Source organism: Puntigrus tetrazona, chromosome 18, assembly GCF_018831695.1.
Source record: "Puntigrus tetrazona isolate hp1 chromosome 18, ASM1883169v1, whole genome shotgun sequence".
Lineage (NCBI taxonomy): Eukaryota > Metazoa > Chordata > Actinopteri > Cypriniformes > Cyprinidae > Puntigrus > Puntigrus tetrazona.
Window position 1 is genome coordinate 161,783 of NC_056716.1, and position 11,889 is coordinate 173,671.

Genomic DNA, 11,889 nt, shown 5'->3' on the forward strand with positions numbered 1-11,889 from the left:
CAAATCCCACATTACATGTTTTATAACTTTCTATCCCACATTACATGTTCTATAACCTACATAAGGCTACAATGTATTTTTAGATTGAGAATGATGAACACAAAGAGAATGATGAACAAAGCCAGTTTTACACCATTATCATCAAGACGTACACGTTTACACAGACTGCTGTATTTACACGTGAATTTAAAAACAAAAAAAAATTATATATAAATTACTCATTTATTAAAAGGCAAGGCTTGAAGGCAGGAGAGTTTCCCAGAACGATGCAGATAAAGAACAGGATGAACAAAACCAGCCAGAACATAGCAAATCAAACTAGTGATCCAAATTGCATAAATACTCTGGTTTGCTAGAATGGTAACTAGTCCTGCGATAGCAAATGGGACATATATGAGAGTCGTGGTCACAGTGTTTATTAAAATAATTAAAAATGCTCTTCTCTTCATGTGGTTTTCCTCCTCTCTCTATCTCCCTCTCGCTCCTGGTCCTGACTGCTTCAGAGCTCTGAGAACAGCCACGAGACAAAACAACTGGATAGAAATGGCCAGCAAGAAATGCACAAATATAAACTGTGTGTGTATTTGACACATATATAAACACAAAAAGCAGGAGACAAGAGTAATTGACCATGTAGCAGCGCAGCAGATCACTCTGTATCTGAGAGGTTTGTACTTCAGAAAGGTTACAGGATGAACCACCGCCAGGTAACGCTCAACACAGATCAGACACTGAAACAGAGGACGACCGGTGAAGACTAGTCCTGCTAAAAACAGTGGTAATACTGTCATACTTGGCAGACAAATTGACACAATATAAAACATACAATTCAGAAAGTAACCAATCTCACAAACAGAGAGATTGAGGTTGAAGAACTCTGATGCAACTCCACTTCCTGTTCCTGTGATGATGAGCCAGATCACATAGGAGTGTGTAGGGAGACCAAACAACAGATCAATACTAAAAACACAAATGTTTAGGCTTCCCACAAGGTCAATGGACTGAGTTGTGGAGTTTGAGGTTTCAGATGAGGTGAAGTTCACTGTAGAGTTACTCATCTCCTCAGAATGTCCTATTTGCAATCATACAGCCAGAAAGTATTTTCAAAAATATTCCTTTTATAGCTTATATTCATATGCATAATCAAATTCTATATAATTTCCTTATATTTAAATTGTTATTTTTGTTCAATGCAACTCACTCTTTTAGTTAAATATCAATAGCTAAAGATTGTTAGTTCTGAAATTGCCCCAAAACCCTAGGTCAGATAAACACAGTGACAGTATTGTATATTCTTGAGATTAAAAACAAGAAAATTATTTTAAAATTAGTCTGAATCACCTGAAGAGTAAATATCCAGTCTCTCTGTGTTTAAATCTCTGTGCTGTGTTTTGTAGGCTGACTTTACAACTGTCAAGATATATACAGTGTGTGCATGATTTAATTTGCTGTATTAACAGATATTGTGACACTGGACAAAAACAGGTGCCTCTCATTCAATATAGGATATGGAAATTTAATGACCAAGAATGTCAACGTGAACAAGTAGCAATGTGTGAATGAGCTAGTGATGAAGTGTTTTATTATTGTGGTACTAACTAGAGGGAGAATAACAGAAATTTAAAAGGAGATGGGGAGGTGGAGAATGCTGGAAGAACTGACACTTGCACGGTACGGCTCATATAATCTTGTAAGTATTAGCTCCTAAATCTCCTAAATCTGTGAAATGTTACGCCAAGCCAGCAGAGGGAGCTCTTACCTCTGCATGGGCTGTGTTCGCTTCCTCTGCTGCTACTTCCTGTTAGTGGACTATATATTCTGGAGCAAACCTTGGCAAAGGTTTCTTTGGTTATATATTTTAACCAGTTAGGCAAGAAGTAACAGCTGTTCTTATGTCAAGTTTGCTCTTCTTAGGTTTGCATTTATATATATATATATTATATATATATATAATATATATATATATGGAATATATAAATATCACTGGAATTTTTCAGTAAATTTGAAGAAAACATGTTGAATATTTTTTTTGTGTGAAAATTAGATTTTCATTAATACATTTCATTATTACTTTATTAATATTGGCAAATTTCACTTGTTTAGTGCAGAAAAATTGTGATTCATTGCAGCAAGCAAGGTGCTTTTTCTTAACATCAAACAGTTAACCTATCCTATCAAAATAAGCCATGTAACATATAATAAAAGTGAATCAATGCACATTTTCGCCAGTCCTGTGTGAATTGACACACAAAGTTTATTTGTTTATTTTTAATATCATGAGATGCCGGAGCGCAATGAAAAACATGGTTTGAAGTAGCTGTTCAATCTGCTCAATCTTGGTGATGCCCTAAAACTGTCCTCTTCAGGGCAACGTTAGTCTGCTTGTGTAATGATGCAGTGTAGCTCTACAGCTCTCGTTAAACTTGTGAAGTGAAGGAAACACTCTAGCTCTTAGACATTATCTCCCAGACCTGAGAGATCATCATGTGTTGGTGCGCACCAACAACATGGCAGTGGTCTCTGACATCAATCACCGACTGTATAAACTGGCCCACCAGATCTTCCTGTGGAGCAGGACAAGCTCCTCTCGTTGACAGCACTTTATATTTCTGTCTCTGCTGCCAGTCACTCTTCTCCTTCCTTCATTAGGACCTACCACAGAGATAAAGTCACATGTTATACTGCCCCAGCCTCAGGTCAGTCCATTTCTGCATTTTGCACTCCATCAGGGAACAAGGGTTACATACATAACCACAGCGCCATATTCATAACCTGGAGAATCTAGATGTTTCAGGTGAGGTGAAGTTCACTGTCAATTTATTCATCTCCTCTCTCCAGAAATGTAGGCTACATGAAGTAATTTAGAATACTCAACATAGATAATTCGAATTAATACATTTGTAATATGTTGAGTTCATAAAATATCAGTAATTATATATATAAAAAAATATATATATATATATATATATATATATATATATATATATATATATATATATATATATATATATATATATTTGCAATCAAATAGCCAGAGCACATCATTGTTGAAGGATTTCAAAACATTGCTTTATGAATTCAGTAATATTTATAGCCTACATTCATATATATAATCAAATGTTGTAATTTTTGTTGTAAATTTGTTTATAGTAGCCCATTTTTTTATTTTTTTTTTTTTTTTTTTACTTTAACAACAATACATTTTATTAAAGAGTTTATCACCTGAAGAGTGAATGCCCAGTCTCTCTGGATGTATATAAATAAGTGTTTTGTAGACTGACTTCACTGCTGCCACAAGAATATAGTTTGTGAAAGACTGACTTTCCAAGATGTCACATAAAACAACAAATATGAAAATATCAAGAATCAATGCCCAATTACGTCTTTGAAGAAGAAGCTATCACTGGAAACATTCCAAGCCCAAACATTCTTTATTGTAAAACTGGTTGACACATTTTATGACCAAGCATGTCAAAAAAGAAAAGAATACTATACATCTTTGTTATGATGGGATGTCAGCCAGAACCTGACTGAGTACATGTTCCTAGGTCAGCATCTTTGTTTTGACCTTGGAACAGCATTGATATGCAATTATATGTAAGCAATATACAAAAATATTAACTAAATAATAGAAACCTCTACAATATATTATTTAAAAATGCATGAAATATCGCTTTGCAAACTTTTGTTCAATAACCATGCTTTTTAATGTGATTATACATCTGACTCCAGCCAGCAGGTGCAACACCTGATAATCAGGCAAACTGAGCATTCATATATTATGGCAAAGAAAACATATATCAGTTATAATAGGAAAAGTTGGTATATTATTGTGACAGCCCTTATTATGAAAATGGTGACACTACAACTACATACACAACACATATAATATATATATATAGTAGAGATTTGCTACATTTATATATGTTCTGATGTGTAATTTTATTCCGAACTATATTACATAAAAACTCAGCTATGAGGACACAGAAGTGATTTATTTTCTCATTCTTTTTTTTTAAATATTACAACGGCAGTTTTACAGAGATGATGGTTTTAAAACCTCATACAATACATTATTTCTTAAAATATCACCATGTAAAAGGCTCAAAGGCAGGAGAGTTTTCCAGCACGATGTAAATAAAGAACAGGCTGAACAAAACTAGCCAGAGCATAACAAATCAAACCAGTGAACCAAACTTCATGAATATATCGGTTTGTTAGAATGGTCACTAATCCTGCAGTAGCAAAAGGAAGATATATGATAGTCGTGGTTACAGTATTTATTAGAATAATTAGAAATGCTCTTTTCTTCCTGTTGTTTTCCTCCTTTCTTTCTCTCCTCTCTCTCCTGGTCCTGACTGCTTCAGAGCTCTGAGAACAGCCACGAGACAAAACAACTGGATGGAGAGGGACAACAAGAATTGAACACATAAGAACTGTGTGTGTATTTGACTCATATATAAGCACAAAAAGCAGGAGACAAGAGTGACTGACCACGCAGCAGCGCAGCAGATCACTCTGTATCTGAGAGGTTTGTACTTCAGAAAGGTTACAGGATGAACCACACGCCAGGTAACGCTCAACACAGATCAGACACTGAAACAGAGGGCGACCGGTAAAGACTAGTCCTGCTAAAAACAGTGGTAATGCTCTCATACTTGGCAGACAAATTGACACAACAGTAAATAAACAATTCACACAGGTACTGATGTCACAAAGAAACAGATTGAGGATGAAGATCTCTGATGCAACTCCGCTTCCTGTTCCTTTGATGATGAGCCGTATAATATAACACTGTATAGGAAAACCGAACAGGAAAGCAAAAATGTACACACAAGTGTTCAGACTTTCCATAAGCCCAGTGGACTGAATAGTGGAGTTTGATGTTTCAGATGTAATGAAGTTCACTGTAGAGTTATTCATCTTTTCTTTATCTTCTCGACTGAAACGTGTACTTTGCAGCTGTGATTTACAAGTGTAAAAGAAGCAGTTCAGACAATCAACCCAACAGTAATGATTTGAAATACATTTTTAGAAATAGTTTATATAACCCAGTCGGTAGTTCTACAAAATATACTGTTTGCGATCACATTTGTAATTAAATAGTTTTTTTTTTTTTACATTCAATAATATTTCCTGTAATAGACTTCATTCATATGCAAAATCTAATTATGTGACATATTTTCCAGCAGCAAATTTATTTAAATTGTTATTTCTGCTTAATAAAACAAACAGCAACATTAACAAGAAGAAACTAAATCAAAAAGGATTCACCTGAATGAATGTCCAGTCTCTTTGGATGTATGTAAATCTCTGGGCTGTTTTGAAGACGGACTTTGCAGCTGCTACATGAACATACAGTATGTGCATGACCTAATTTGCCACATGTAACATAAAATATTAGATATGAAAATGTCTTATTAAAAGGAAGGATTTCCCTTTCTCTCTCTTTCACTTTCTCTGTCTCCTGTAAAAAAATAAAACCTGGTTTTGGTGGCCAATTACAGTCCCTGGAAAACTAAATGTTCAGTCTCTCCAAACATGTTTTTCCTGAAACTGGTGAAACTAAAATAATCACACTGCAGAAACATGAACCAAGAGTACCCAGACCAAAGTGCAGCAGATCACTCTATATCTGAGAGGTTTGTACTTCAGAAAGGTTACAGGATGAACCACCGCCAGGTAACGCTCTACACAGATCAGACACTGAAACAGAGGACGACCGGTGATGGAGAATCCCATTAAAAATATTTGAAATATCAAGACACTCAAAAACCAAACTGAAAGTACAAAGAACAAGCAATTCAGACAGTTGCAAATCTCAGATACAGATAGATTGAAGATGAAGAACTCTGATGCAACTCCACTTCCTGTTCCTTTGACGATGAGCCATATAATATAGAAGTGTGTAGGAAGACCAAACAAGAAATTAATGCCATACAGACAAAGGTCCAGACATTGTAGCCCGATGGAATAAGTTGTGTAGTTTGTAGATGTTTTAGGAGAGTGAGGTTCACTGTTGAGTTTGTCTTCTTAGTTCAGCAAACTATTGCATTTGAAATTGTTACCTACAAGAAGTTAACCAGATTTCTTAAAACATTTACATATACCCAGGTTTGTTCAATGTTCAATTTTACTCCTGCCTCATTAACTTCATCTTAAAACGCAGTGACGCTGTTGCTTATTATTTAGGCTATAAACAAGAGGAATCAAAAAGAAGAGTTTATCACCTGAAGAGTCAATGTCCAAACTCTCTGGATGTACAGTATATAAATCTCTGCTGTGTTTTGTAGACTGACTTCACAGTAATCACAAGAATATATGTTCATGACTTAATTTGTTGCGTCACATAAAACATCAGATATGCAAACATATTTACATCAACAACAACAAAGAAAATATTACATATTACACTTTGACATTATTCACATTGACATAGAAATGACTTCATCTGTTAGCCTACATGTCACATAAAACTTGCAAATATTTCAAGTAAATATAATAGATGACCAGCACAGGTGCACTCGCTGAGCACCTGATAATCAGACAAAATACCTAAAGGTCAAATGATGCTTTGTCGTTGAGTGATTAATTAAACACATATAATAATAGCAACTACTCATATTATTAATAGGACAATGAAGGTTTTTATGCAATCATGTTCCTGCTAGATATTGTGTCATGGTCCAAGTGTACAAGTTTTCATCAGCACTCTTGAGCTGTGTGTAGGAAAGGTACCAGGTTATTAAGTAATTCTGAGGACAAACTAACCCCTGAATTTGAAGAGTAAAATAATAGCAAAAGTATGTTTTATGTGGAACAGAGACATGAGAGTTTTCCGGTATGGCTCAGATACAGAACAGATAAACCAGCCAGAAAACAAATGTCCTTGATATTTTTAGTAGTTAACAATGCTGTCAGAGTAAATGGCACATATGATATCTATGGTTGCAGTAGTTCTTAGAAAGAGATAAAGATATTTTCTTGTGTACATGAGTGATTCATTTAGCATGCCTAAAACTGCCTTAATGTAACTGCTGACAGCAGCAATATTGTTACATATTGTTTAGCAGGGAAAAAAAAAGGACTTTATTACCTGAAGAGTAACTGATGCATATAAATCTCATTGCTGTGTTTCGTAGACTGACTTAACTGCTGAATATATGTGCATGACTTAATCTGCTACATGCCACATAAAACACCAGATATGCAAATATTAAGGAAAAAAAAATTATATCTGCACAGCTGTTATCAGTGTGTTGTTATAAGTGTGTTGTAACACACTTGCTTGTATCCCTTTTTCCCTTTTCTATATTAAACACAGAACTGTCAAGAGCTGGCTTGAAATTTCCATTTGAAATGTGAAATTTGTTTTAGCTACTATTCATCTTTTAGAAGACTTTTCTTTGTTTACTAGCCTCTGGGAAATGAAAGGTACTCAAGTTGATATACGAGGAAACAATCACTAGATTGTGCAATTTTTGTGAGAAGAATAGACAGTTCAAACAATTCAAAATATGTTGATAAAGTTATCAAAAAGTAAAACTAGGGTACTCAAAGGCTTATTGAGAACAGATGTGCAACAGAGTTTTTCAGTCCGATGTAGATAAAGAATCTGAAGGAACAAACCAGCCAGTACATAACAAACTGGCGCATGAACCCAAATATCAAACTAACTGAAAAATAACAGAAGATTCTCGAGACAGCATTTGCACATGTGGTAGTCATGGTCACGGAAGTTATTATGATGAGATAAAATGTTTTCTCTTCATGTGGTTTTTATCATCTCTCTTTCGCTCTTCCTGGTCCTGACTGTTTCAGAGCTCTGAGAACAGCCACGAGACAAAACAACTGGATGGGAAGGTAAAGTAGAAACTGCATTGAGAAGAACTGCATAGTAATGGTGGGAAAAACAATACTATGATCAGGTGCAGATCAAACAGGATCCAAGAGTTATTATCCAGGCTGCAGCGCTGCAGATCACTCTGTATCTGAGAGGTTTGTACTCAGAAAGGTTGGTGACGAACCACCGCCAGGTAACGCCTCTGGCACACACTGACACTGAACAGAGGACGACCGTGATGGAGAGCCTGTAAAACAGGGCCAATGGCAAGACACTTGAACATATTTTGACAATAAGGAAGACCAAGAAATCCACATAGATGCCAATCTCACAAACAGAGTTGTTGAGGTTGAAGAAATCCCAACACAACTCCACTTCCTGTTCCTGTGATGATGAGCCATACACATAGGAGTGTAGCAGGAAGACTGAACAAGATATTGTGCTGAACAAAGGATTTATAACAGTCCAGTGAGAAAGAAGTTGTGGGATGATAAAAGTCTTGCTGCGTTGGAGTTCATTTCCTCTTTGCCTGGCTGGAGCACGGGGCTTCCACAAAAGATAAATAATATTGCTATGGATGAAATAATTATAAATGTATTGCATTGTTCAGATTGCAGTTTAACATAATATAAAAATAGATTGAATATGCAATTTATATACAGATATTCTGCAAAATATGGACGCTTTGTAGGTATATTTCCAGATAAATTTTTTTTTTTATTTATTTATTTAATATTTATTTATTTATTTTTCAAATAATTATTCTACCTTGTCAACAGGATTTATTATGTATGTCTGTTTTTAATATGCCTATTTAAATACCAGTTTAACATTTCTCTAAAATATTTATTTAAGCTCATTATTCAACTACTTTAGCCTGACTGGAGCCTCTGATTCACAAACGCTCTTCCTAATGCAGAAATAAGATGCTGTTTACCTTTTGTGGCATACAGTTGGTGCTAAGTTAAAATCCACATGTCAGGTTTCCACTTCATGGTGTTTTGTCAGGCTACAGTAGATACCAGCTAGATTAGCTAAACAACATCTTTCTTCATTAAGTCAAGTTACATATTCGATCCTGACAACACATGATAGTACAACAAGGTAATAAATAAACAATTGTCATAAATCTTGTTTTCTTTCATATTTAATGTTCTTAAATGTCACTTTGTTTTATACTAATGCAACATAATTGCAGTCGATTTAACGCTATATTCATGACTTTTAAAGCAGGTAGAATAGTGAAAGCAGTACATTGTTAAAAATTTGTTAACTTGTTTTTTTCATTATATATGGTTACAGCATATAAAGGAAATGTATCAAATAGGAGAAGAGTTGATCACCTGAAGAGTGGATGTCCTGTCTCTCTGGATGGATATAAATCTGAGCGTTTTATTGACTGACACTCACAGCTGTGACAAGCTTTATGTGCATGGCTTAATCTGTTACACATGCAATGTTCAGAGTTAAATGAATGATTTTGGGGAGGGGGTTATGCAAATGAAAGAGGCTAAATATAAAGAAACATAGTTCTACAACCGGGATGTTGTTCTACAGTAAATATTGTAGTTATCCAATGTATGCGCCCAATGCAAGGTTTAATGCGTGTTCAATCTGATTCCAATTTCAAGTGTTCATTACATTTAGGGCTATTCGTAATTGGAATGATCGCAGATACCGATTGCATTATGATTTGATATTTGATTCTTCTCCAAATCCTATACTTTCAATGATCATCCATTAAGGCCTTAACATCGATTGGAAAATCACACGAATGTACACATTTTTAATCATTGATTAACAATGAACTCAGTGGACACAGTGTATTAAATACCAGCATGCAATTTTTACAGCAAGACTGTGACTTCTGAGCGTGACAGACAGAAATCAGAACATATTTAATAGAAAGCCCTCTGTTCACTATTGGTACTTAGGTATGCCCTGCCTGACTAATTGAGAGGTTTATTAGCTATATGTACTGCAAGAGATCTTGAGTTTTTGGCTTCACAAGGAATTAATGTCATATGGAACTAATATCACTTCCTTACAATATCGATACAGAAACAAATCAAACAGTTCTGTTATATAAATTGAATGGGCAAAAACAATCACCATCAAAGTAGACTGTTCACTTGTTTATCATTAGTCCTTAGTCATCTGAAGATAGATGTCCACAGGTGGCGCTATTAAACATCTGATATGCAAACTTTAGACTAAGGATATAGAGAGATTTTAGTTTTTTTGGAGAAGGATTTATTGTAATAAAATACTTTTTAATGATCAAGATTTGGCTTCTATTCTCAGTTTAAAAACAGGATGTTTAAGAATGTCAAGAGACAGGAGAGTTTCAGCACGGTACAAATAAAGGAGAGGCTGAACAAAACTAGCTAACACATAATAAATCATAAAAGTGAAACTGAAAGTTTGGGAAAGTTTAGTTGAAATAAAGTGTTTAAAAGAGCTGGCACTATATTGATTTCATGTCTGCTGAATTATCACAGTTTCTAAGGGGCGACTCTCCATCACCAGTCGCCCTGTTTGTGTGTCTGATCTGTGCTGGAGCGCTACTGGCGGTGGTTCATCCTGTAACCTTTCTAAGTACAGATTCTTTAATATAGATATCTGCTGACTGTGTCTTGATAATGTCCCTGTCTCCTGTTTCTACTGGCATGCTCTTGTTAATGTTTTCTACCAGTATTTTAAATGCATGGTTCTTCTTTGTTTCACTTCCTCCTCTATCTCCATCCAGCTGTTTTGTCTCGTGACTGTTCTCAGAGCTCTGAAGCAGCTGTGAACAGAGAGAGGGGAGACAGAGTAACCACATGAAGAGAAGAGCATTTAATCAAATTCTTTTTAACTACTGACCATGCTTAATAATTCTGTCCATATAGTGCCTTAGCTCTTTAAACACTTTAACTCAACTAAACTTTCCCAAACTTTGGTTCACTTTTTGTGATTTATTATGTGTTAGCTAGTTTTGTTCATTTCTCCTTTTATTTGTGCATACTCCTGCTGGAAAACTTCTCCTGGTTCTGTGACATCTTCATTGTCCTGTTTTTTAAACTGAGAATAGGCCAACTTGACTGATTAAAAGCATTTTATTACAATAAATCACTTCTCCAAAAAAACTAAATCTCTCTATATCCTTGGTCTAAAGTTTGCATATCAGATGTTTAATGAGCGCCACCTGTGGACATCTATCTTCAGATGACTAAGGACTAATGATAAACAAGTGAACAGTCACTACTTTGATGAGTGATTGTTTTGCCGATTCAATCGGCATAAGCAAGAACTGTTTGATTTGTTTCTGCATCGATATTGTAAGGAGTGATATTAGTTCCATATGACATTAATTCACTGTGAAGCCAAAACTCAAGATCTCTTTGCAGTACACATACTATGCACAACTCTCCAACTAGTCAGCAGGCATACCTGGAGTACCAATAGTGAACGGGGGCTTTCTATTAAATATGTTCTTGATTTCTGTCTGTCACTGGCTCAAGAAGTCACAGCCCTACAAAAATTGCATGCTGGTATTTAATACACTGTGTCCACTGAGTTCATTGTTAATCCAATGATTAAAAATGTGTACATTCGTGTGATTTTCAATCGATGTTAAGGCCTTAATGAATGAATAATTGAAAGTATGGATTTGGAGAAGAATCAACATCAAAATCATAATGCAATCGGCATCTGCGTATCATTTCTTAATTACGAATATTGCCCCAAATGTAATGAACACTTGAAATTGGAATCAGATTGAAATACGACAAACCTCCATTGACGCCATTGACCTTACAATATTTACTGTAGAACAGCATCCTGGTTGTGGGAGCTATGTTTCTTTTATATTTAGCCTATTCATTTGCATAACCCCTCCCCAAAAATCATTCATTTAACTCTGAACATTTGCATGTAATAGATTAAGCCACGTACATAAAAGCTTGTCACAGCTAAGTTAAAAGGTCAATAAAACAGCACTAGATTTATATCCATCCAGAGAGACAGGACATCCACTCTTTCCAGGTGATCAACTCTTTCCTATT

The 11,889-nt window shown here is 35.2% G+C and overlaps 1 pseudogene; it reads right to left on the reverse strand.

Moving 5' to 3' along the window:
* Positions 1 to 218: 218 nt before the first annotated feature.
* Positions 219 to 1,058, reverse strand: LOC122322908 (annotated as a pseudogene).
* Positions 1,059 to 11,889: the final 10,831 nt, after the last annotated feature.